The sequence below is a fragment of the Gorilla gorilla genome, chromosome 2 (assembly GCF_029281585.2).
Source record: "Gorilla gorilla gorilla isolate KB3781 chromosome 2, NHGRI_mGorGor1-v2.1_pri, whole genome shotgun sequence".
Lineage (NCBI taxonomy): Eukaryota > Metazoa > Chordata > Mammalia > Primates > Hominidae > Gorilla > Gorilla gorilla.
This window is the reverse complement of record NC_086017.1, coordinates 73,618,908-73,641,323: the sequence shown is the minus strand read 5'-3', so window position 1 is coordinate 73,641,323 and position 22,416 is coordinate 73,618,908. Positions and strand designations below refer to the sequence as shown.

General features: G+C 40.1%; 1 long non-coding RNA gene across 1 annotated transcript in view; it reads left to right on the top strand.

Moving 5' to 3' along the window:
• Positions 1-22,416, top strand: part of LOC129532785 (uncharacterized) — a 125,441-nt gene that overhangs the window by 5,663 nt on the left and 97,362 nt on the right. The window contains exons 3-5 of the long non-coding RNA XR_010132857.1: positions 10,088-10,183; positions 11,312-11,435; positions 13,623-13,730. This is a non-coding gene — a long non-coding RNA (uncharacterized lncRNA). The remainder of the gene's footprint in view (positions 1-10,087; positions 10,184-11,311; positions 11,436-13,622; positions 13,731-22,416) is intronic.

Genomic DNA, 22,416 nt, shown 5'->3' with positions numbered 1-22,416 from the left:
AGAAAATTTTAAATATACCAAAAAGGTGAAAGAGCTGAAAAACTGAAAGAGTGAACACCCATATACCCACCACTAGATTCTGTCATTAATATTTTACTGTCTCTGCATTATCACATCCATTTTTGTATCCATATATGAATTCCTCTTATTATATTTGTGTACTTCAAAGTAAATTGCAAACATGGTTACCCTTTCCCCCTAAACACGTTGGCAGTTTGCATATATTTTGGAGGTAATGTTCACAAACTTGACAAATTGGGTGTGGGATATAATGGAAAGAGAGGGATCAAGATTGTTTCTAGGTTTTTGGCCTGAGCAACTCATTAAAGAGAAATGAGGTTGAGGAGGAAAATTACGTGCTTTGTTTTGAACATGTTTAGATTGAGAAGCCAATTAAACAACCAGAAAGAGTAGGCAAGTAGGTTTAAAAATACGTAGTTCATCAAAGACATGGGGCCTGGAGTGTCAATGTGGAATTACCAGTTTGTGCACAGTGTTTACAGCCTGGAACCAAATGAGATCACCTCGGGCGGTTAGAAGGAAGAGGACGATTGAGCAAATGAGATTGAACAGGACCAGTAAGGTAAAAGGAAAATCAGGAGAGTGGAGTGTCTCCCAGAAGTATAGGGCTGTCACTGGTAGAGGGTCGTGACTGCAAGTTGTCCAGATTCTTGGCATTTTGAACAAAGAATTGGACAAAAGGCCCAGCAAAGCAAAGAACGAGTGAGGCAATGAAAGAATAAAGCAGGGATTAATTGAAAACGAAAGAACATTCCATAGTGTGGGAGCAGACCTGAGCAGCAGCTCAAGGGCAAGGATACAGGATCTTCTTGGGTTCAAATACCCCCTAGACGTTTCCCATTGGCCACTTCCTGCTCACGTCAGGTAAATAAAATGGTAGCCCGCAATCAGTCTGATTGGTTGCAGAAAGCAGCCAACCAGAGGCTGAAGTGAAGTTAAAAAGGTCACATTCCTATGCAAACATCTGATTGGTTGCAAAAAGTAACCAATCAGAGGCTGGGGTGAAGTTACAAAGTTAAACTTCTATGCAAACAAAGGCTCTGCCCGCAATCAGTCTGATTGGTTGTGGACAGCAACAATTCAGAGGCTGGAGTGAAGTTAAAAATTTGCAAAGGAAGACCGGACCGCAACCAGGCTGATTTATTGCAGACAGCCAATTTCCCACCTGCAGGGCAGAAAAGGTGGGGGGTTTGCAGAGTGTAGCCTCTGATCCTTTTGTTACTTAGGTGTGGAAAGTTAGGGTTTTCCTTTCAATTTAGTTCTAGGAAGTCGTCGTGAAACAGCCTTAGGTTCCCTGCCTCCAGACCCTATTTTCCTGCCTCAGGACGATGTATTTCAAGGAGAGATTGGTCAAGTGCAGCTGAGATGTTGAGGGAGATGAGAACTGAGATCACCAATCACTGAAGTGGCAAAATGCTAATTGCTAGAACTCAGACAAGTACCTGGCACATAGGAGGTGTTTAATGAGTGAATGAAAGGAGATCTTTGGTGACCTTGATAAGTGGGTTCATTTGGTGAAGTGAGAATGAAAGTCTAATTGGAGAAGTTTCAAGAGAATGATAGGTGAGGAAAGTAGCCATAGTGAGCAGAGACAACTTTCGAAGAATTTTCCTAAAAAGCAGAGCAGGGAAATAGGATAGTACCTAAAGGAGATTTTGGAATCAAGGGAAATTTTTACTTTGGAATGATGAGAAATATTATAGCATGCTCTATGTGGATAGGGATAATCCAATAGAGAGGAGAAAATGAATAATGCAGGAGTTAGTGACAACAGTTGTTGAAGTGATGGCATCCAGGCATGAGTGGAGGGCCTACTGTCAGAAGCACAGTTTGTTTATAGAAACAGGGAGGAAGATGGGGTATAAGGGGATATATTCAAAATGGCAAGTAGAGTAATTGCATGTTCGTTCTTTTGCCCTTCCAACAATATGTGTGTGTGTGTGTGTGTGTGTGTGTGTGTGTGTGTATGTGTGTGTATGTATTTGAGATGGAGTCTTGCTCTCTTGCCCAGGCTGGAATGCAGTGGCATGATCGTAGTTCACTGAAGTCTCAACCTCCCAGGCTCAGGTGATCCTCCCATCTCAGCTTCCTAAGTAGCAGGGACTACAGGTGCATGTCACCACCACTGGCTAATTTTTTAAATTTTTGTAGAAACAGTGTCCTGCTATGTTTCCCAGGCTGGTCTCAAACTCCTGGGCTCAAGTGATTGTCCTGTTTGGCCTCAGTAAATGCTGGGATTACAGGTGTGTGCCACCACACCTGACCAACAATTATTTATTGAGCGCTTATTTGTCCCAAGCATGTTCTAAGAAGTGGGGCTTTAACAGTGAAGGAAACAGACAAAAATCTCTGCTCTCATGGAGCTGATATTCTAGCGGTAGGAAGATTGCCCATATATTTTGGTATATCAGATGCTGCCTAGTGTGACGGAGCAAAATAAAGCAGTGAAAAGGATAAGGAACTCTATAGAGGAATAGTTTGCAATTTTAAAACGATAATCAAGAATTTTAAATAGTGGCAGTGGATATTTTCTTCTGATTGCTTCCACTCAGTGAAATAAGAAATGAGGCCAGCAGCAGAGAGTGAGGAGAGGGAGGGGGTTGTGGGGAGTGCTGGAGACTCGAAGAAGGGGAAAAAGGCATGAATTTGCTGCCTCCAAGAGAAGGAGAGGGAATTGTCCAGAGAAATGTGAAAGGGAAAGGGAACATTCAGAGAAGAGGTGGAGGATAAAAGGGAGATTGCTGATGAGAGACTAAATTTTTGAGGACATATCGAAAGGGTTTGATGATATCAGTGGGATAAGCGGTTGTCCTGGTGATGAGGACTGAACTTCCTGGGATGACTGAGGTATGTGAAGTATGATGGATATGTCCTGGTGATTGCTTAAAGGTGGCAGGAGGTGAATAGTCTACATTGATTATAATTTATGCTTGAGACTAGTCTCTTAGGAGATTTAAACAGTTGATATAGTCATTGCCCTTGAAGGAGAATAAGGGTGGCTATCTTTTTGGGAACAGAAAGAGCTCTTTGAGGTTTCCTTAAAACCCACTGTGGTCAGTGTCAAGAAGGAGAGCATGTGAAAGGAGTGGGAACCCATTCATGGCATCACTACACAGGAATCCATAATTTAAGTCTATTCGCAGAAATAAAAATGAAGATTTGTCAATGGTTAACCTGTTCAAAGTAAACAGCCAACGAAACAAGACAAAACAAAAATGTTTTGCTGTTCATGTAATACCACATCACCTGGGTAGTGCCAACGCACACAAATCTTTTCTCATATTTATTAAAAAGGTGAGATTACCTAGGGATGTAAACCTTTTGCACCTAGTAGAAAAACTAACTCTTTGGGCTACTTGATGCCAATTTGCATAGCAAGGGAATGGTTTGCTTTTACCTAATCAGTTTGTGGTCCTGTAGACATATCAATGCTCCTATAAAATTGTATTATCTGTGTTCTTCCTTCACGTAAACAGGCAGTGGGCCTTGTTTTTCTTAATTCATAGTAGACTCTCAGGAAATGTTTGCAGAATCACTTGAGAGATTAATTTCTGGGTTGCTCCCAGTGTCCTGGTCTTCTACCCTAACGTCATCTTAAAATTTTATCTTTTTGTGACACCAAGAGAAAGGGGGGAAAAGGTTTGAGTCATATGATATGATGTTAGATAATTTTGTTATGTGATGAAATATCATTTAGTTTAGGCATAGAGTGGCCAAATAAACTTGAGAATGGAGGCAATTATCTGGGTTATTCAAGCTAAAAAACAATTTGGCTTGAAGTAGCTATATAATTGTGGAAAAGTGATTTTAAGAAAAGCTTTAATTATCTAGAAAATATCTTTAATTCTTCAAGTGAAAGTCAGGTATTTGGAGAAAACCACAATCACAGTTTTAACAAATATTTTTGGGGCAGTTGTTTACTTCATAGTTGCACGACTTGCAACATCCTCCACAAGATGGCATGCAAGTTTGTAACATACCATAGCCGGTATTCATGCCATTGCTAAATCATTTTGCTGCAAGCAATAAAGTCCAAACAATTGCACAATGAATTATTATTTTCTGTGTTACACACTGCAAATGTATACATTCTGGCAATGTTTTCTATAGGTAAAGATGATTGTTTTACAGAGGTATGTATGTCTCTGAGTGTAAATATTTGAAGGATATACCAAAAGAAATCAAGAATTTAAGTCTTTTCACGCAAGATGAAGATCTGGCGTCAGTTAGCATGTTTAAGTCAACACTTTGTTGAAGGCCCAAGACAAAACCAACAAAAAAGTCCTGATGTTCACATTTGAAAAAGAAATTTTTATGAGACTAAGGAAGGAATTATAAGAAAATATTTATTTTTAGGAGGATTTATTTCATTGTTTTAAAGTATTCTTGAAAATATTGCCTGGAACAACTGGGAAATAGCATGGCAATTCATGGTGAATATTACTGTGGTTCTTTGTCTTGACTGCAACAATAGAACCAAGTGCTTTTAATAAAACACAAATGCCAGGGCCCCCTCTCAGACCAATTAAATCGGAATCTCTGGGGGTGGGCCCAGGCATCAGTATCTTTTAAAAGCTCCCTAGGCATTCTGATGGTACCAGAGGCATCAGAGTTCACTGACAGTATTGGGTGCCTTCTCATTTGCTCATGGCAGGCATCACTAACTGAACCTGAGCTCACCTTTTCTCTCAGTACAATGCTCTGGGTAGCCTTTGCCAATCAATTCAGAGATGAAATGAAACCCACTTGCTAACAGACTTATCAAAGAATATGGGAGGAAAGAATTAAATGCTACTCACATATAAGGTGATTGATTTCTTAATATGGTAACTAACTCTGCTTTCTAGTATGATTCAGCCAAACAATTATTTCAGCCTTCTGCAACAAAGGAAGTTTTAGAGACTGCAGTGGACAATATCCATGCTTTTCCCATATCCCTTTGGATACCTTTTTGCCATTTTTGTGTGGTGCACCCCATTCCCCACCAATTTCAATGTGCTTCTGCTTCCATCACCCAGAAGAGAGGGCTGCCTTTGGGTGTTTCTTGCAGGTTGAAAAAACAAAAAGTACCTGGGAATTTACATCTCCCTGGAGTAACCCTTAACCACTCAATGAATATGAAAGCCCCATCTTTTTTCCTTGTGTGGGGACAACTCTGAGGCAGAATGTGTACTCCTGAGCTTGCCTACAGGGCCAAGCTAAAGCTGCATCTGTGGGACTTTGCAATCACACTTTTGTTTGGCTTCCTTGCCATCTCAATCCCTCTTCCACAGTTTTTCTGAAGCACTTACTAAATAAATTCCACACAAACTTTCATCTTAGGGTCTGTTTCTGGGGAAACCTTAAGATACGTATCAAAAACAAAGGCCACTGAGCTGCAAAAGAACCTATACAAACCAAGTGTTAAATCATGCAGTTAATCGTCTAATGGGAACGTGAAAAAATGATGAATACTGATCTACTCAGATCCATGAAAGATGTAGGTCTTAAATAGATTACTGCATTGAGGTGCCAAAAAAAAAAAAAAAAAAGGTAGATGTGCTATAGCAAGATCCTAGACTTTGCTGCACTGTGAAATTATACACCGTTTAATAAATATTCATTCCCAGGTTACACACCCAAGATTATGATTTCACTGGTCTCAGGTGTGTTCTGGATGTTGTCCCATTTAAAGCTCTCCAGGTGGTTCTATTGTATAGCCAAGGTTGAAAATCGCCTTAAAAGAACCAGATTCAGAGTACATAAACATTACTTTGGTCAGCCTGTTAGAAATTCACATTCCTGGGCCCACCTACACCAGGTATTAGGATTCAATAATTCTGCATATATTACAAATATTTGTTTTCAGATGTCTTGGCTGCTACCAGGGAAACGGTAAACACCTGGGTAAGTCCACTGAGAACATCCGGCTAGGTCAGGGATGGCAAATCATACTCCACTTGCATACCCTCTCTTATTGATGGATAGAGGCTCTCAGGAGTGTTGAGAAGGATTCTGAGGCTGGGTCTGGGTTCAGCAAGCAAAGATACTACAGCAAAAACTTGCATAGAGGTGTCTAGCTTTATAGCTGGCTATAAGGACAATGTATTAGAGTGGTTCATAAGGATTTGTGCTAGGAAGGATAATGGCTCTAATAGTCCAGTGGACATTTATAGGTAAAAAACCATTCCTATTGCTTATAAAGTGGATGTATGAGAGGGATCTAATATACTCTGGAGGAAAGGAAAAAGGATTTCATGTGAAGTGTGAAGTCTCAAGCTTTCAAGGGCAAGCATATGTCCCATTGTACTTCCTTTTTTTTTTTTTTTGAGACAGAGTCTTGCTCTGTCGCCCAGGCTAGAGTGCGGTGGTGCCATCTTGGCTCACTGCAACCTCCGCCCCCAGGGTTCAAGCAATTCTCCTGCCTCAGCCTCCCTAGTAGCTGGGATTGCAGGTGTGCGCTACCATACCCGGTTAATTTTTGTATTTTTAGTAGAGATGGGGTTTCTCCATGTTGGCCAGGATGGTCTTGAACTCCTGACCTCAGGTGATCCACCCTCCTCAGCCTCCCAAAGTGCTGGGATTACAGGCGTGAGCTACTGCACCCGGCCCCCCGTTGTACTTCTGTTGAAAATGCTCAGGGTGAAGTGATATTCTACTCTACATAGTCCCAAAATGAAGATTCAAAGTTACACTAATGTAATGGATAGGATTATATGTGTATTTATAGTTTGAAACTATTTTCTTAAAAGTATATCTCTCCTATACAAGGTTTTGTAGATCAACGGTCTTCAACCTTTTTGGCACCAGGGACTGGTTTTGTGGAAGACAATTTTTCCATGAATGGAGGAAGGGGAGATGGTTTTAGGATGAAACTGTTCCACCTCATATCATCAGGCATTAGCTGAAGTCTCATAAAGAGCGTGCAGCCTAGATCCCTTGTATGCACAGTTCACAATAGGGTTCACACTCCAATGAGAATCTAATGCCCACTGACCTGACAAAAGGCAGAGCTCAGGTGGTAATGCTCGCTCGCCCGCCGCCCATCTTCTGCTGTGAGGCCCAGTTTCTAACAGATGACGTACCAGTACTGGTCTGTGGCCTGGGGGTTAGGGAACACCTGTTGTAAGTGATCAGTGATTAGCCAATATTTGTGCTTCAAAAGAATCATAAAATATTTTTCTATTAAGAAAAAAAATCAGCCCAGATCATACTTCAGTACTAATACCCCTCAAGAAAATGTTACTCTGGGTCGATCAACTGAACTAGACATAGTATATCAGCACAAGAGCATGGATTCTAAGGTTAGTAGCTTAGGTTAAAATTAGGGCTTTGTTAGTTTCTAGCTTTGTGACCCTGGGCAAGTCTCCTAACCTTTCTGTACCTCAGTTTTTGTTTTTGTTTTTTTTTTAAATTGTAATAGGGTTAATAATAGGATCTTCCTCCGGGCTGTTATGAGGATTAAATGAGGTTAAAGAAAGAAAGAACGACTGTGTCTTATTTTGTTTCCTGGTTTACCCCTCTCTGTTGGCCCTTCCAATGTTGCAAGTTCTTAGGGCTCCATTTTAGACCACTCTTCTCTTGCCTTGTCCTCCCCTTCTGTCCCCTTCCTGTCCTTTCTTTCCTTATCCTTCCTCATCTTCCTCTGTAAACAGTGACACTGAGTTGCTCCGTAACAACGTTTTCACACACCTAGATTCTTTAATCCCCTCTCAAAATGTTTTTAAAACAAGTTTAAAAATAGAAAGACATATTGTATTTCTCCCAGGAATGTATAGTCTTCCATGAGACCAGCAGAATAACACAATGGCTCTGGAGTCAGAAAGACTTGGGTTTGAATTTCAGCCTAACCACTCACTAGTTATGTATTCTTGGATCACTTCCTTAACATTTGCAAGCCTCAGTTTCCTCACCTGTAAGATGGGCTAGCATTATCTCAAGGGTTAAATGAATTCATTAAGGAACAATCTGAGCACAGGGTCAGAGTAACTGATAGCTATCACTGTTGTTATTTTTATTATCAATGATGCTAAGAACCCAGAAGAATCCAGCCATGGTTCCTATGTCCCTGGTCTTGAAGCACCGAGCTTGCCAGCTGTTGGAGAGGCTCTAACTCTTCTTATCGTGTTTGACCTGAAGTTTGGGCACTGACATTTCCAATTCCCAAGCTTCTCTAAAAGCAAATAGTCATGAACAAGGCTTTCAGAGAAGGGAATAAAGCGGATTCTGTGGATAAGTCCATCCAGAAAAGCTGATGGCTCCTTTTGACACACATTCTCCCCTGTAATCTGTTCTCATGCTTCAGAACCTGGGAGTTCGGTTGCCATTATTATTTTATGGCTCAAATATTTCTTCACCAGTTGATGGCATCATTACAGATACAATGAGAGGGGAAAAAAACAAACAGAAAAAGAATCTAAGTTGCCTGGCCCCACAGAGAGTTAATTTCTCATCCCTAGGACTGCTTTCCTGTTTGGGGGAATCTTTCATTTAGGTGGCTTTCCCGGTGATGGCCCTGGCTGCCTAGCAACCACCATCTCCAAACCTTCCCTAAAGGACGGTGGGAGTTGTTCATATCAGTGTCATCAAATTTTTTTTTAAAAAAGGGTATTGAATTTTATGAAAAATTAAACCTCATGAAGATGTAGCTTCCCCATGTACATTGCTCCCAAACAGTTGTTGACAACTGTGTGACACCGAAATTGAATTTGGAACTGCAAACATAAATGCAAGCATCTTTTAAAAATCATATATATTTATATATAACCAGACCCAGTGTGTGTGAGTGCTCTCAGGTAATTTAACCACAACTGCCTTTCTTCCTTTCCCCATGAAATAAGCATTATTATTCCGTGTTTGACGTAAAAGTAAATATGTAATGGATTTGCCTGTGTTCCTGAATGCTAATATTCTACATTGTTCTACAGAAAGAGCAGAAATCAAGTCCATCTCATTTACATATATGGAAATGGATGGTATGAATTAAAATGAATCAGAACATGATGATTCATCAGAAAGTCGATAAATTAAAAGGTCACTCATTTCTCCAAAAGATTTTGAGGTTGCTTTGCAGTTCTTCTGGGCTTAATCTTCTCTATTAAATGATCTCTGTGTCTACACAATTATTAAGTAAATAGCACTCAGGGTAATGAACTCTTGATATTAATTCTCTTATGGATTTTTGCCCTGGATTTTTCTGGTCATTTGATTCTCACCTAGATTAGAGACCCTGACTTCCACTGCTGTCTTTCTCAAGAAGTTTATCTTAGGGATACAATGTGGAGAACAGAGAGGCATGATGTAAAGTGACTAAAGACTCAGCTCTCAAACTGGGGACAAGCCACTTGAATTTTCTAAGCCTGTGTTTCTATCTGTGAGATAGGGATAATATCAGTACCTATGACATAGAGTTATTAGGAGAATTAAAAGACAAAGTGTTTGAAGCACTTAACAGAATAAGTGGAAGGTAGTATAAATGAAAATCAAAGAGAGGTTAAGAAAACAACTTGATAAAATATTGCCTGTGCCTACACATACAAATTCAGATGAACAGACGTTGGAGTATTTCATATTTTTTTTCCTTCTTTAGCTCCACGACCTCCCTCCACATAAAAGCCCATCCTTTCCATCAACAAGCAAACAAACAAAATTATCCCTGAGTTCTCATTAAACAGTCAGCATGTTTATCTAAATGTAAACTCCTTTTTATTTAATTTTAGCATTGGGGGAAGTGTTGTGAGAAATGTTCAGATAACATACTGAACATAAGAGAATAGGAAAATTCATTTTTCTATTCTTGAAAAAGAATAGAAATTTTTCAAGAATAGAAACTTGAAAGAATTGCAACTTGAAATTGGTTGAACGGAATATAACATCATCATCATCATCATCATCATCATCATCATCATCAGTTACGAACATTTACTGAGCATCTATCATGTATGGGGGAGGGGGGTCAGGGGAGTGGGAATGGGCTCAGAGCACAAAGAGATTTCAGGCCTGGTTTTTAGAGATGCGTGGAATCAGGCCAGGGAAGTAGTTGATGTATCTGCAATATTTTGCTTTCTCTTTACTGTCCAATAAACAGTACTTCATTTCCCCCGGAGGGCTCTGGCTTTACAACTGACAGCATCGGAACAATTTCCACAGCAGCAGTTTTTGATTTTGAAAGTGAATGTAGAAGGTAAATACTGCTACTGGGTTTTCATTTGAAATGCCAGTTCTTTGGTTCGTATTTCCCTTTTCATGAATATTTTCCCTCATCTGGCCTTGATATGCTCCCCAAATTAAGACACTTTTGGTGTTTTTTTTTTTTTTTAATGAAATCATTACTTAACATATAGTTGCATGGTGGCTGGTTGATGCTAGACTTGGCTGTTTGGGCTCCTCTCTGCATCATCCTGTTTTCAGAGTGAAGCCACGATTATTTTGGGGGTGGCATTTGCATCCTGCTGTGGAAGTAGGTGAGTACTCCTCTCTGGATACCTGTGACACCGAATTCATTCACAGTGTAATACAGCATCTTTAAAAAGTTGATGCACACACATGCCATCTCCTAAGTGGGTAGCCACTGGTTCAAGTTATTATTTTTATTTTTGTAGTGATTTTTATGAACACCCTTTTCAGTCATATGTTCTGCATCAATGTGCTTCATAGGAAAAGGAAATGGACCTTTAAACCTTTCCAATCAAATTGCTCCTGAATCTGATAAGATATTCTTTTCTATTATGAAAGCTGAGGATGGGATATATCCTAAGTGTTAGCATCTTTAGAAGAGAAGTCCAGTGGAGGCCGGGCATGATGGCTCACGCCTATAATCCCAGCACTTTGGGAGGCCGTGGCAGGTGGATCATGAGGTCGGGAGATCAAGACCATCCTGGCTAACACAGTGAAATGCTGTCTTTACTAAAAATACAAAAAAATAGCCGAGCATGGTGGCGGGTGCATGTAGTCCCAGCTACTCGGGAGGCTGAGGCAGGAGAATGGCGTGAACCCAGGAGGCAGAGCTTGCAGTGAGCCGAGATCATGCCACTGCACTCCAGCCTGGGCGACAGAGCAAGACTCTGTCTCAAAAAAAAAAAAAAAAAAAAGAAGAAGAAGAAGAAGAAGAGAAGTCCAGTGGAGACTAGGGGCCCACACATCATATGAGATTACCTCTCAGTGAAGCAGATTAGGAGTTCAAAACTAGACGAGATCTGCAGCATTAAAGAATTCAAGCTACCTGGGGTCTAGCTGAATGCTGGAGGGTTGATGACAGCAAGGAAAGAAGAAAGCAATTAGCCTTTCTAACACTTTCACTTTTTTTTTTGAGATGGAGTCTCACTCTGTCGCCCACGCTGGAGTGCAGTGATGCGTACTTGGCTCAATCCAACTTCTACTTCCTGGATTCAAGTGATTCACCTGCCTCAGCCTCCTGAGTAGCTGGGAGATTACAGGTATGTGTCACCATGCCCGGTTAATTTTTGTATTTTTAGTAGAGATGGGGTTTCACCATGTTGGCCAGGCTGGTCTCAAATTCCTGACCTCAGGTAATCCACCTGCCTCAGCCTCCCAAAATGCTGGGATTACAGGTGTGAGCCGCCATGCCTGGCCAAAAAAATGGGATATGCTGTCTTCTGCCAACTTCTTAAAGTCAGCTGTATGCATTATCTTTATATAATTTTTTAGTAGAAATTGCCAAAATCTTTATCCATTTTCCTTTAATCCCACTGCTGTGCCCCATGACAAACAATTATTTGCATTATCTTATTTCATAAATCACTCTGGGAATAATGGATTATAGCCATCACAGTTTTGTTTTTCTTTTCTTTTTGGCCTGGTGTATCTCATGAAAGAGTGATTATGCACAAGCAAGGCATTTATAAATCCCCAGATTTGTTAATAATGGGAGTAAAAGTTGTTAATGACTGTTTAACAAACTAACTTTTTCTTGATAAGTGAAAACTGAATCTTTCCTTTTTCTCAGTATGATTTAAATCAAAGGAGCTAACATGGGACAACTTAACCTTTGTTTGCAGAATTTGAATAAATAAGTATTTGGCTAAAGCTTTGCAATGGGACCTCATTGAAGTTTTACAGAGAGTAACTATTCCTTAATTTCCTTCTTAGCTGCAGAGCTTCTAGGGTCACTGAGCAGACCTTTAAGTGAGAGTCAAGGAAATTTTGAAATGCCTCATTGACTTTTATCAATTCTCTCCATTCTCTCCTTTCAAAAAAGATATAGGGGCCATGAAATCACTTGTTCAAATCCTGATGAAAGTGTTAGAAAGGCTCATTGCTTTCTTCCTTCCTTGCTGTCATCAACCCTCCAGCATTCAGCTAGACCCCAGGTAGCTTGAATTCTTTAGTGCTGCAGATCTCATCCACATCTTATTCCTTCTATTCTTGTAGTAAAGGCTTCCCAGAATTATTTAATTAATTAATTAATTAATTAATTAATTAATTTTTTTTTTGAGATGGAGTCTCGCTGTGTTGCCCAGGCTGGAGTGTAGTGGCACAGTCTCGGCCTACTGCAAGCTCAACCTCCTGGGTTCACATCATTCTCCTGCCTCAGCCTCCCAAGTAGCTGGGACTACATGTGCCCGCCACCACACCTGGCTAATTTGTGTGTGTGTGTGTGTGTGTGTGTGTGTAATTTTTAGTAGAGACGGGATTTCACTGTATTTGCCAGGATGGTCTCAATCTCCTGACCTTGTGATCTGCCTGCCTCAGCCTCCCAAAGTGCTGGGATTACAGGCATGAGCCACCAAGCCCAGCCCAGAATTATTTTTTAAATGTCTTTATTCTTAACAGTGATTGACTTGTGGTTTTTGTCAAGAGTATCTCATAGAAAATCTTCTTGTAGGAAAAATTATGAAAGAAGAGGGATATTGAAATCTGGTTTAGTTTTTATTACAAGTGGAAGAAAAACAGTCAGTTTGGTCTTAATAGTACATTTCAAGTATATTTTTTATTTTTCTGAAGGGATAACTAACTCTCTCAGTTTTGCTGGAACAGAGCAGTTTTCTGGGATGGGAGATTTACAGTGTGCTAAATCTCTGGACCTGGACAGTCCTGGGCAAATTGGGAGAGTTGACCACCCAAGATCATACTTTATGGATATGAACATTCATCTTTCAATTAGGATTCATTCAGTTTCATCATTTCGAGCACTCTTATGCCTCAAACCCCTACACATCTCTGTTAAAATAAAATCCCATTAGTCGTCTAACTGTCCTAATATCCCCTCATAGTCATTAAATTCTTTTGAAGTGTTCTTAACACCTTCTCCTTTGCATGTGTCTGTTTTCAAAATTGAAACATCAGTGTTTGGAAGGTAAGAACCCATAGCCATAAGTTCTGTTTGCTATAACATGCTAAGGATTTCCCTTTGCCTTTTTATTGTGTATGGAGATTAGCAGACTTTTCTAAGTTCCTGCCTGTCCTTTCAACTGACTCGACTGATTTAGTCCTTAACAAAATGTTAGCCATTTCTAACTGTTAAAATAACTGGCTTGATTGACATTTTAACTAGATGAATCGATTGTTTTAACTGATTGTTGTAACTCAACAGATTCTACTTCTGTGAAAGCCTGTTAGTTTCTGTACAATCTCAACTGTCTTTCTTGTGGCTTCATTTTCAGTTTTTCAATGGTTATTAAAGTGGTTGACTCTGGAGGACTGTTTACAGCTGGAAATCTAAAGATTTTTCTCATCAATGTAAACAATAAGGACCCCATTCTTATCTACAGGTAAGATCATAAAACATAATATTTTAGTTTGACCTTGAAAATTGAATTTGAAAATGTTTTGCAAATTCATTATTAAATTTTTATGTTTCCTTCGTTTGTTTTTTTTGAGAAGGAAAATAAATGAGTAAGATGTAAACAACCACTTTAAGATGTAAGATTTTTTAAAAAGGGTTTTCTTAAAAACTGAAAGCAAAATAATTTTAGAGTATAAAGTATTGAAATTGCAATAGAATAAAGTGTTAGTGCAATATGTTCTTAGTGTCTGACTTATGTTGGATTATCTCTCTCTATCCTCAAGGGAGATTCTGGCTAATATTATCATCAAGGAGTTTATAAAACCGTATTGAGGGTCAACAGTGATTCAGTATAAGAACCAGTAAGAAGCTGGTTCTTACAGAAGGATAAGAGCACAGTGATTAAGCATACAGGCTCTAGAGCCAGATAGGCTCGGGGTCAAATCCTCTCTCAGCCACCTTGATATTTACTTCTGAAAGTTACCTAATGTCTTACAATTTCCATTTCCATGTCTGTAAAATGGGGACGAAAAATGGTCCCTACTTCCTAGGGTTGCTGTGAGGAATAAATGCAACAACACTTAAAAAATGCTTAGGAGTTTGTCTAAACTGTAGGTAAGTGATCAATAAATGGGTTGCTTGTTAAGCTCATGGTCACGATTTCCACTCTTATCATTGCAATCTCCAACCTCCTACTCTTCTGCCACCATAAGGTGTAGAAAAGAATACACAGCAAGCAATGCCTCTCTCACAATCTTTCCTTTTTAAACAAGTTTATTAAATATTGAAAATGATGTCTCGAGTGTGACTTCCATAAACTCAACTGGGCACACATACTGCCCAAGGTAATTTATAGATTCCATGCCATCCCCATGAAGCTACCAACAACTTTCTTCACAGAATTGGAAAAAAACTACTTTAAAGTTCATATGGAACCAAAAAAGAGCCCACATTGCCAAGATAATCCTAAGCAAAAAGAACAAAGCTGGAGGCATCACGTTACCTGACTTCAAACTATACTACAAGGCTACAGTAACCAAAACAGCATGGTACTGGTACCAAAACAGAGATATAGATCAATGGAACAGAACAGAGCCCTCAGACATAATGCCACATGTCTACAACTATCTGATCTTCGACAAACCTGAGAAAGACAAGCAATGGGGAAAGGATTCCCTATTTAATAAATGGTGCTGGGAAAACTGGCTAGCCATTATGTAGAAAGCTGAAACTGGATCCCTTCCTTACATCTTATACAAAAATTAATTCACGATGGATTAAAGACTTAAATGTTAGACCTAAAACCATCAAAACCCTAGAAGAAAACCTACGCAATACCATTCAGGACATAGGCATGGGCAAGGACTTCATGTCTACAACACCAAAAGCAATGGCAACAAAAGCCAAAATTGACAAATGGGATCTAATTAAACTAAAGAGCTTCTGCACAGCAAAAGAAACTACCATCAGAGTGAACAGGCAACCTACAGAATGGGAGAAAATTTTTGCAATCTACTCATCTAACAAAGGGCTAATATCCAGAATCTACAAGGAACTCAAACAAATTTACAAGAAAAATACAAACAACTCCATCAACAAGTGGGTGAAGGACATGAACAGACATTTCTCAAAAGAAGACATTTATGCAGCCAAAAGACACATGAAAAAATGCTCATCATCACTGGCCATCAGAGAAATGCAAATCAAAACCACAATGAGATACCATCTCACACCAGTTAGAATGGTGATCATGAAAAAGTCAGGAAACAACAGGTGCTGGAGAGGATGTGGAGAAATAGGAACACTTTTACACTGTTGGTGGGACTGTCTGTAAACTAGTTCAACCATTGTGGAAGTCAGTGTGGCGATTCCTCAGGGATCTAGAACTAGAAATATCATTTGACCCAGCCATCCCATTACTGAGTATATACCCAAAGGATTATAAAACATGCTGCTGTAAGGACACATGCACACGTATGTTTATTGCAGCACCATTCACAATAGCAAAGTCTTGGAACCAACCCAAATGTCCAACAATGATAGACTGGATTAAGAAAATGTGGCACATATACCATGGAATACTATGCAGCCATAAAGAATGATGAGTTCATGTCCTTTGTAGGGACATGGATGAAGCTGGAAACCATCATTCTCAGCAAACTATGTCAAGGACAAAAAACCAAACAGCACATGTTCTCACTCATAGGTGGGAATTGAACAATGAGAACACATGGACACAAGAAGGAGAACATCACACACTGGGGCCTTTTGTGGGGTGGGGGGAGCATGGAGGGATAGCATTAGGAGGTATACCTAATGTTAAATGACGAGTTAATGGGTGCATCACACCAACATGGCACATGTATACATATGTAGCTAATCTGCACATTGTGCACATGTACCCTAAAACTTAAAGTATAGTTAAAAAACAAACAAAGAAAAAACTCGGCACAATAAAGTTGACATCACACTGGATGAAGAAATTCCAATTGGGAAAATGACTGGAGTATGCCAGGCAACAGATGAAGATAACCTGGGGGATTTAACCTTTGAACTAGATCCACGGAATGATTACTTTGCAGTTGACAAAGGTAGGTTGAGAAAAGTTCTTGGCAAATTATATATCCTACCGTATGCTATTGCCGTCTTCTGTTGATCTTTATATTTCCTCCACAGACTGAGTTTCTTGGGGTTACATATCAGTCTTCTTCGTTTTCAGAACCTCAACATGAAGCACATAGTAGATGCTTCATAAACATCTGTTGAATAACTCTCTGTGAGACCCAAGTCTTTGTTCACTTATGAGCTAATAATATGTGGCTCTTCATCCGCTACAAAGCAGCAGTCCTAGCCCTTCACTGAACATACCCTTCTAACACATCTTCTCAGATCTAACTAACTCTACTCTGTACTTCAGGTCCAAGTTTTTTGAGAGAGAGAGAATCCGATTGGACTTTCTAGAGTCACTCATTCATTCCTCATCCAATCCGCTGTGGCTGAGGCCGGGGGAGGGTCAGATTTTGTGGTATTTAAGGCTTCCTCCAGGGCTGAGTAAAGAAGAAAGGTGGTCATCTTAGCACATAGGCTGATTTAAGCCATAGTGGCAGATGCTGTCAATATCCTACTCATACCTCCTCAAAGCCTTAACAATTCAGTGCAGCAAGCCCGATTTCCACCTGCTAGTATATGCGTTTCTTTGCTTGAGGTATTATTTGGATCTGACATCTGCTCCGCCCTGCCCCACCCCCCAAGAAGTGTTGGAGAAATACTACCTGCTAGGAGTTCTCAGTCAATGAATGAAAGGAATTGGTGCACTCTAGTTCTTTGCCTCTGGTGGGGGACAATTTTGAATGTGCATTCTACACTGGCTTCCAGGGTTCCCAGGATTATTAAATTCTAGCTTCCCACAGTAATGACTTGTTTGGTGATGTACTTTTTATTGGGATTTTTTTCTTCCTTGTCTCACTTTCCTTATGCCACATAGCTCTGATCACCTCCCAAATAAACTACTTTCACTCAAATCGCCATCTCAGATTCTGTCTCTAGAGGAGACCCCAATCATGACAGCCACCATTGTGTCTTACCTGAGTTAATGCTCATTTCTCTTAACTGGGCTTCTTCTTTCACCCTTACCGCCTCCTAGAATCTCCACAGAGCAGCTAGAATAATTGTTTTAAAGTTAAATTGGATCATATTCCTCCCCTGTGTAAAATCCTCCTGGGATTTTTCTTTGCATTTGGAATGCAGTCCAAACTTCTTACCTCACTCCCAAGATATTTTCTCTGGCCCTTGTATCCTTCTCCAACCTCATCCTGTTCCTTGGCCCCCTTGGTCCATTATACTGAAACCAAACAGGTAGGCTGCCTGCCTTGGGATGTTTGCTCTTGTGTTTTTCAAGGATCTGACCATTAGACCTTATTTTTAAAAATCACTTTACAGTTTTCATTTTCTTAATAATATGTCTATTTGAATTTTGTGTTTTGATATTCTACACTTGCTTAGTGTTTGTGTCCCAGCCCAGATTATAAATTTGATAAATGTAGAGATTTCACTTCATTGTAGCATATACAGAACTTAGCAGAGTTCCTTGCACATAATTGGCACTCAATAAATGTTTGTCGAGTGAATATGTGGATGGATGTGTGGAAAGAGGCACAGTGAGTTATGGTTCATGTTTTCATTTATGATACTCTCTATCGGGAACGATCTCCCCATTCACCACCATTTTCTTATCCTACATATGTCAAGTCCCCAAATAAGGGCCTCCTCTTCTAAAGAGTCTTCTCTGTTCCCTAAGCCAAAAATAAGTTTGTTTTTGTTAACAGCTAACATGATTAATTAGTGTATTTTGGTGATAAACAATTAAAATTGTGCCTATATTTGGAATCACTTTCTTTTTCTGTTATTTTATTTATTTATTTATTCATTTATTTAATGAGACAGTTTCTTGTTCTGTGGCTCAGGCTGGAGTGCAGTTGTGTGATCACAGCTCACTGCAGCCTTGAACTGGGCACAAGCGATCCTCCCACCTACACGTGGCTAACTTGTAATTTTTATTTTTGAAGAGATCAGTCTCACTGTGCTGCCCAAGCTTGTCTCAAGCTCCTGGCATCAAGTGGTCTCCCCACCTGGGCCTTTCAAAGTGCTAGAATTACAGGCGTGAGCCACAACACCTGGCCTGAACCTATGTCTTAATTCTAATGAATAGGGCATAATTTTCCCCTTATCTTTTCCATTGCTATGTATGTAATAAAGTAATTTTGAAAATGACAGCAAGGATCAGTTTGCAGAAGATGTGCTATTTTGTTACAGAGCGTGGAACGGTGTTTACTGCTACACGTCTTGATGTGGAGAGAGCTGGGTTTGCAAGTGTTCAGTCCTTCTCCATTAAGGCTTGTGACTGTGACTGGCAGTGTGCAGCAATTCTAGTAACTGCATATACCCATGGCATTAATGACAATTCACCTTTCTGTGATCAGTACCTCATTAGGTGTGCTGAGATAGGTGGGCATGGGCAAGAATTTGGAGTGGGTAGAGAGAAGAGAGATTGCTATATTTATTGGCCCAACTGGACATGTGGTTAATCATCAAATTGACTCTTGTTCATCCCCAGGTAATGGTCCTCAGAAATAACCTGTTGGGCCTATCTGTGTTAGTCCATTTTGTGTTGCTGTAAGAGAATACCTGAGACTGGGTAATGTATAAAGAAAAGAGGTTTAATAAGATCATGGTTCTGCAGTCTGTTCAAAAAGCATGGTGTCAGCATCTGCTTGGCTTTGAGTGAGGCCTAGGAAGCCTTTATTCATGGCTGAAGGCAAAGGGAGAGCGAATACATCACATAGCAAGAGAGGGAACAAGAGAGAGGTGAAGGTGTCACACTGTTTTAAACAACTAGCTCTCCTATGAACTACCAGAGTGAGAACTGACTCTGGACGGGTGGCACCAATCCCACAAATCGTGGGGGATCCACTCTTAATGACCAAAACACCTCCCACCAGGCCCCATCCCCCAACATTAGGAATAATATTTCAAAATGACATTTGGAGGGGCCAAATATCTAAACTATATCACTATTCATTATTGCAAGTTGGATTTCCAGGATCTGACACTAAGTGGTAAAAGCTTGAATTTTGGAACCATAGACCTAGCTTGGAATCCTGGTTCTATCACTTTTCAGCTGTGTGATCTTCGGTAACTTACTTAAGCCTTTGGTTTTCAGTTTTTTCTTTATAAAATTGGATAATAACAGTACTTACCTGCAGGATTGTTGTGAAGAAAAAATGGGATAATTTATGTGAGATTCTGAACATAGTGCTCACATATCACATGACTTTTATAAATGCAATTTATTACAGTTAAATAACCCATTATCTGAAACCTTTGGCATTGAATATGTTTCAGGATGAAGATATTTTTATCTGACTTTAGAAATGTAATAGGATGTGTATATCATATATTATGCAACTTCCCCAGCAAGAGTAATATCCATATACCCCATATTCAAATTTATAGTGAATACTCACACTAATGGGACAAATAAAGATCTGACAGTTCAGGTAAGGTTTTGAAGTCGAAAATTTCAGGTAGGGTCGGGCTAAATTTTGATGCCAAGTAAGTTAAGAAAAAATTCTTAGTTTCAGAGCTTTGGATTTTGGAGTTTGGATAAGGGATGTCGGGTTTGTATGAATATTTTTATTATCAGAAACTCAGTCTCCAAACCTACATCTGTGTCACTCTTCTTCCCCCTTAACTCCCTTCTGTTTCTTATTTACACAGAGGACAGCTGTCCCATGTTTCCTAGGTTTTATTCCTAATTGCCTAATCAAAAACAAAATCTAGTCTTGCTAACTACCACCCATGTGGTCTTGTTTGGGTCCCAATTACTCCATCTTCCAAATGGAGGTGATTATTGCACCTACCTCATGGCATTGTCATAAGGATCAAATATAACCAATGCTTGGAATTTGTTTAGTTGGGCTTGGCATACAGTCAGTAAATGTTATCCTTTCTGCTTCTCATTTTCTTTCTTCTTCTTCTACTTTTTCTCCTTCTTCTTCCCCCAGGAGAATCATATTTAATTAACCAAGCACCTACCATATGCTGCACCCAGTGCTATAGCCCCTAATGGTGTCAGTATGAGTATCTGTTATGGTCGTTTGCTGTAAGAAGATTGTATCTTGTCAGAGTGATAAGATGAATACATGTAAAACAACAGATGATAAAAATATGCAATGAGTTCAAGTTCTAGGTGCTGTGCGTTAATTGTTAAGGGGAAGAACACATGAGACTGGAATAATCAGAGGAGCTTCTCGAGGAATGAGAGCTGTTAGCCTTTGAAGGATGAGTAGGCTTTAGAGGCTGAAGGCTTAAGAGTGAGCATTTGAGGCAGAGAGATCCTGATGAAGAAATGGGTAAACATATTGAGATGAAAATAAATCCACTTTGACTATAGAATGGTAAGGATTATCTCTCTTGACCACACCACCCAGATGTTCCAGGTTGGAACAATCCCAGAGAATTATCTGATTCCCACTTAAGACTTCTCCACTAAGGTGATGTCCTTGATCAACTGCCCATCCCAAACAAGTGCCCATCTGGGTTCAGAAAATACATACTCCCAGAAAATGAAAACAATCCTACCAAATTCATAGAACCTTTTGGGAAAAGGCTTCTTAGATGGTACGCCAAAGTTGAGCTGTGTGCTCCAGGATACACAGGGCATCTACATACATGCATTACCCAAACTAGTGTATATTTATGGAAAATGCATTAAATTTAAAAATAATATCCATCTAAAGGGATTTTTCTTCTTAAAAAATTAAACAGGCACACACTCAAGGAGGAAATTGCGAAAGATACAGTAGTTGCAAAACTCTTGTGTCGTGACCTTGATGAGCCTCCTGATGCAATCCATTATGCTCCTAGCTCAGGCCCAGTTGGTTCTGGACAACTCTTTCAGCAAGTGCCAAATGCTGAAAATGTCATCCAGGTGAGAAACAGTTGCTGTAACTCCAGAGAGACGGAGTCATTTTATGGCCACAGTTAAGATGCTGCTGGTAGATTCAGCAAGAGGAACTCTAACATAGCACAGCGTAATTCTGGGCTCCTCTGCTGTCTTATAAAATATTTTTTTAGAAATAAAGTTTTGCTCTGTTACCCAGGCTGGAGTACAGTGGAGTGATCATAGCTCACACAGCCTTGAACTCCTGCACTCAAGTGATTCTCCTGCCTCAGCCTCCCCAGTAGCTAGGACTACAGGCGTGTGCCACCACACCCGACTAATTTTTAAATTTTTTTGTAGAGACAGGATCTTGCTGTGTTGCCTAAGCTGGTCCTGAACTCCTGGCCTCAAGCGATCCTCCCTTGCTGGAAGGCATTTGGGTAAGTCCTTAATTATCTTGATGCCTGCCATCAGTTTCTCCTTCTTTTTTTTTTTTTTTTTTTTTTGAGACGGAGTCTCGCTCTATCGCCCAAGCTGGAGTGCAGTGGTGCGATCTCGGCTCATTGCGAGCTCCACCTCCCAGGTTCACGCCATTCTCCTGCCTCAGCCTCCCGGGTAGCTGGGACTACCGGTGCCTGCCACCACGCCCGGCTAACTTTTTTTTTTTGTATTTTTAGTAGAGACGGGGTTTTACTGTGTTAGCCAGGATGTTCTCGATCTCCTGACCTCGTGATACACCCGCCTCGGCCTCCCAAAGTGTTGGGATTACAGGCGTGAGCCACCGCACCCAGCCAGTTTCTCCTTCTTATAATAAGCACAAAGTAATTTGTGTCTTAGTTAGCTGGGGAAATGAATCAGAGGGTAAAAAGCACACTGATTTCCTTAGAGATAAGTCTGTGTGACTATGTGTGTGACAATGGTTCATTCTCCTGGCACTGGGAGCAGTTGATCAGCTCCTCTTTTCTATACCCTCTGGAGATTATACACTTTCCATCGGCAGATGATGGACACAGTAAGTTTTCTTTTTGCTTCCCAAGATGGGATTCTGTCTTGGAAGAAATCCCTCTTTCTAACTTCTAATTTCCATAGATCTTTATTTCAAAGTGCTAATCCTTGTTAGATTTTATAACCCAAATATCACCAAGCACCCTCCCCACACTTAGCCAGAAGATATGGCTGAGACCTTTGGTAACATTTCTCTTTCTCTGGCCCTAACCCCAGATTTTTGTGA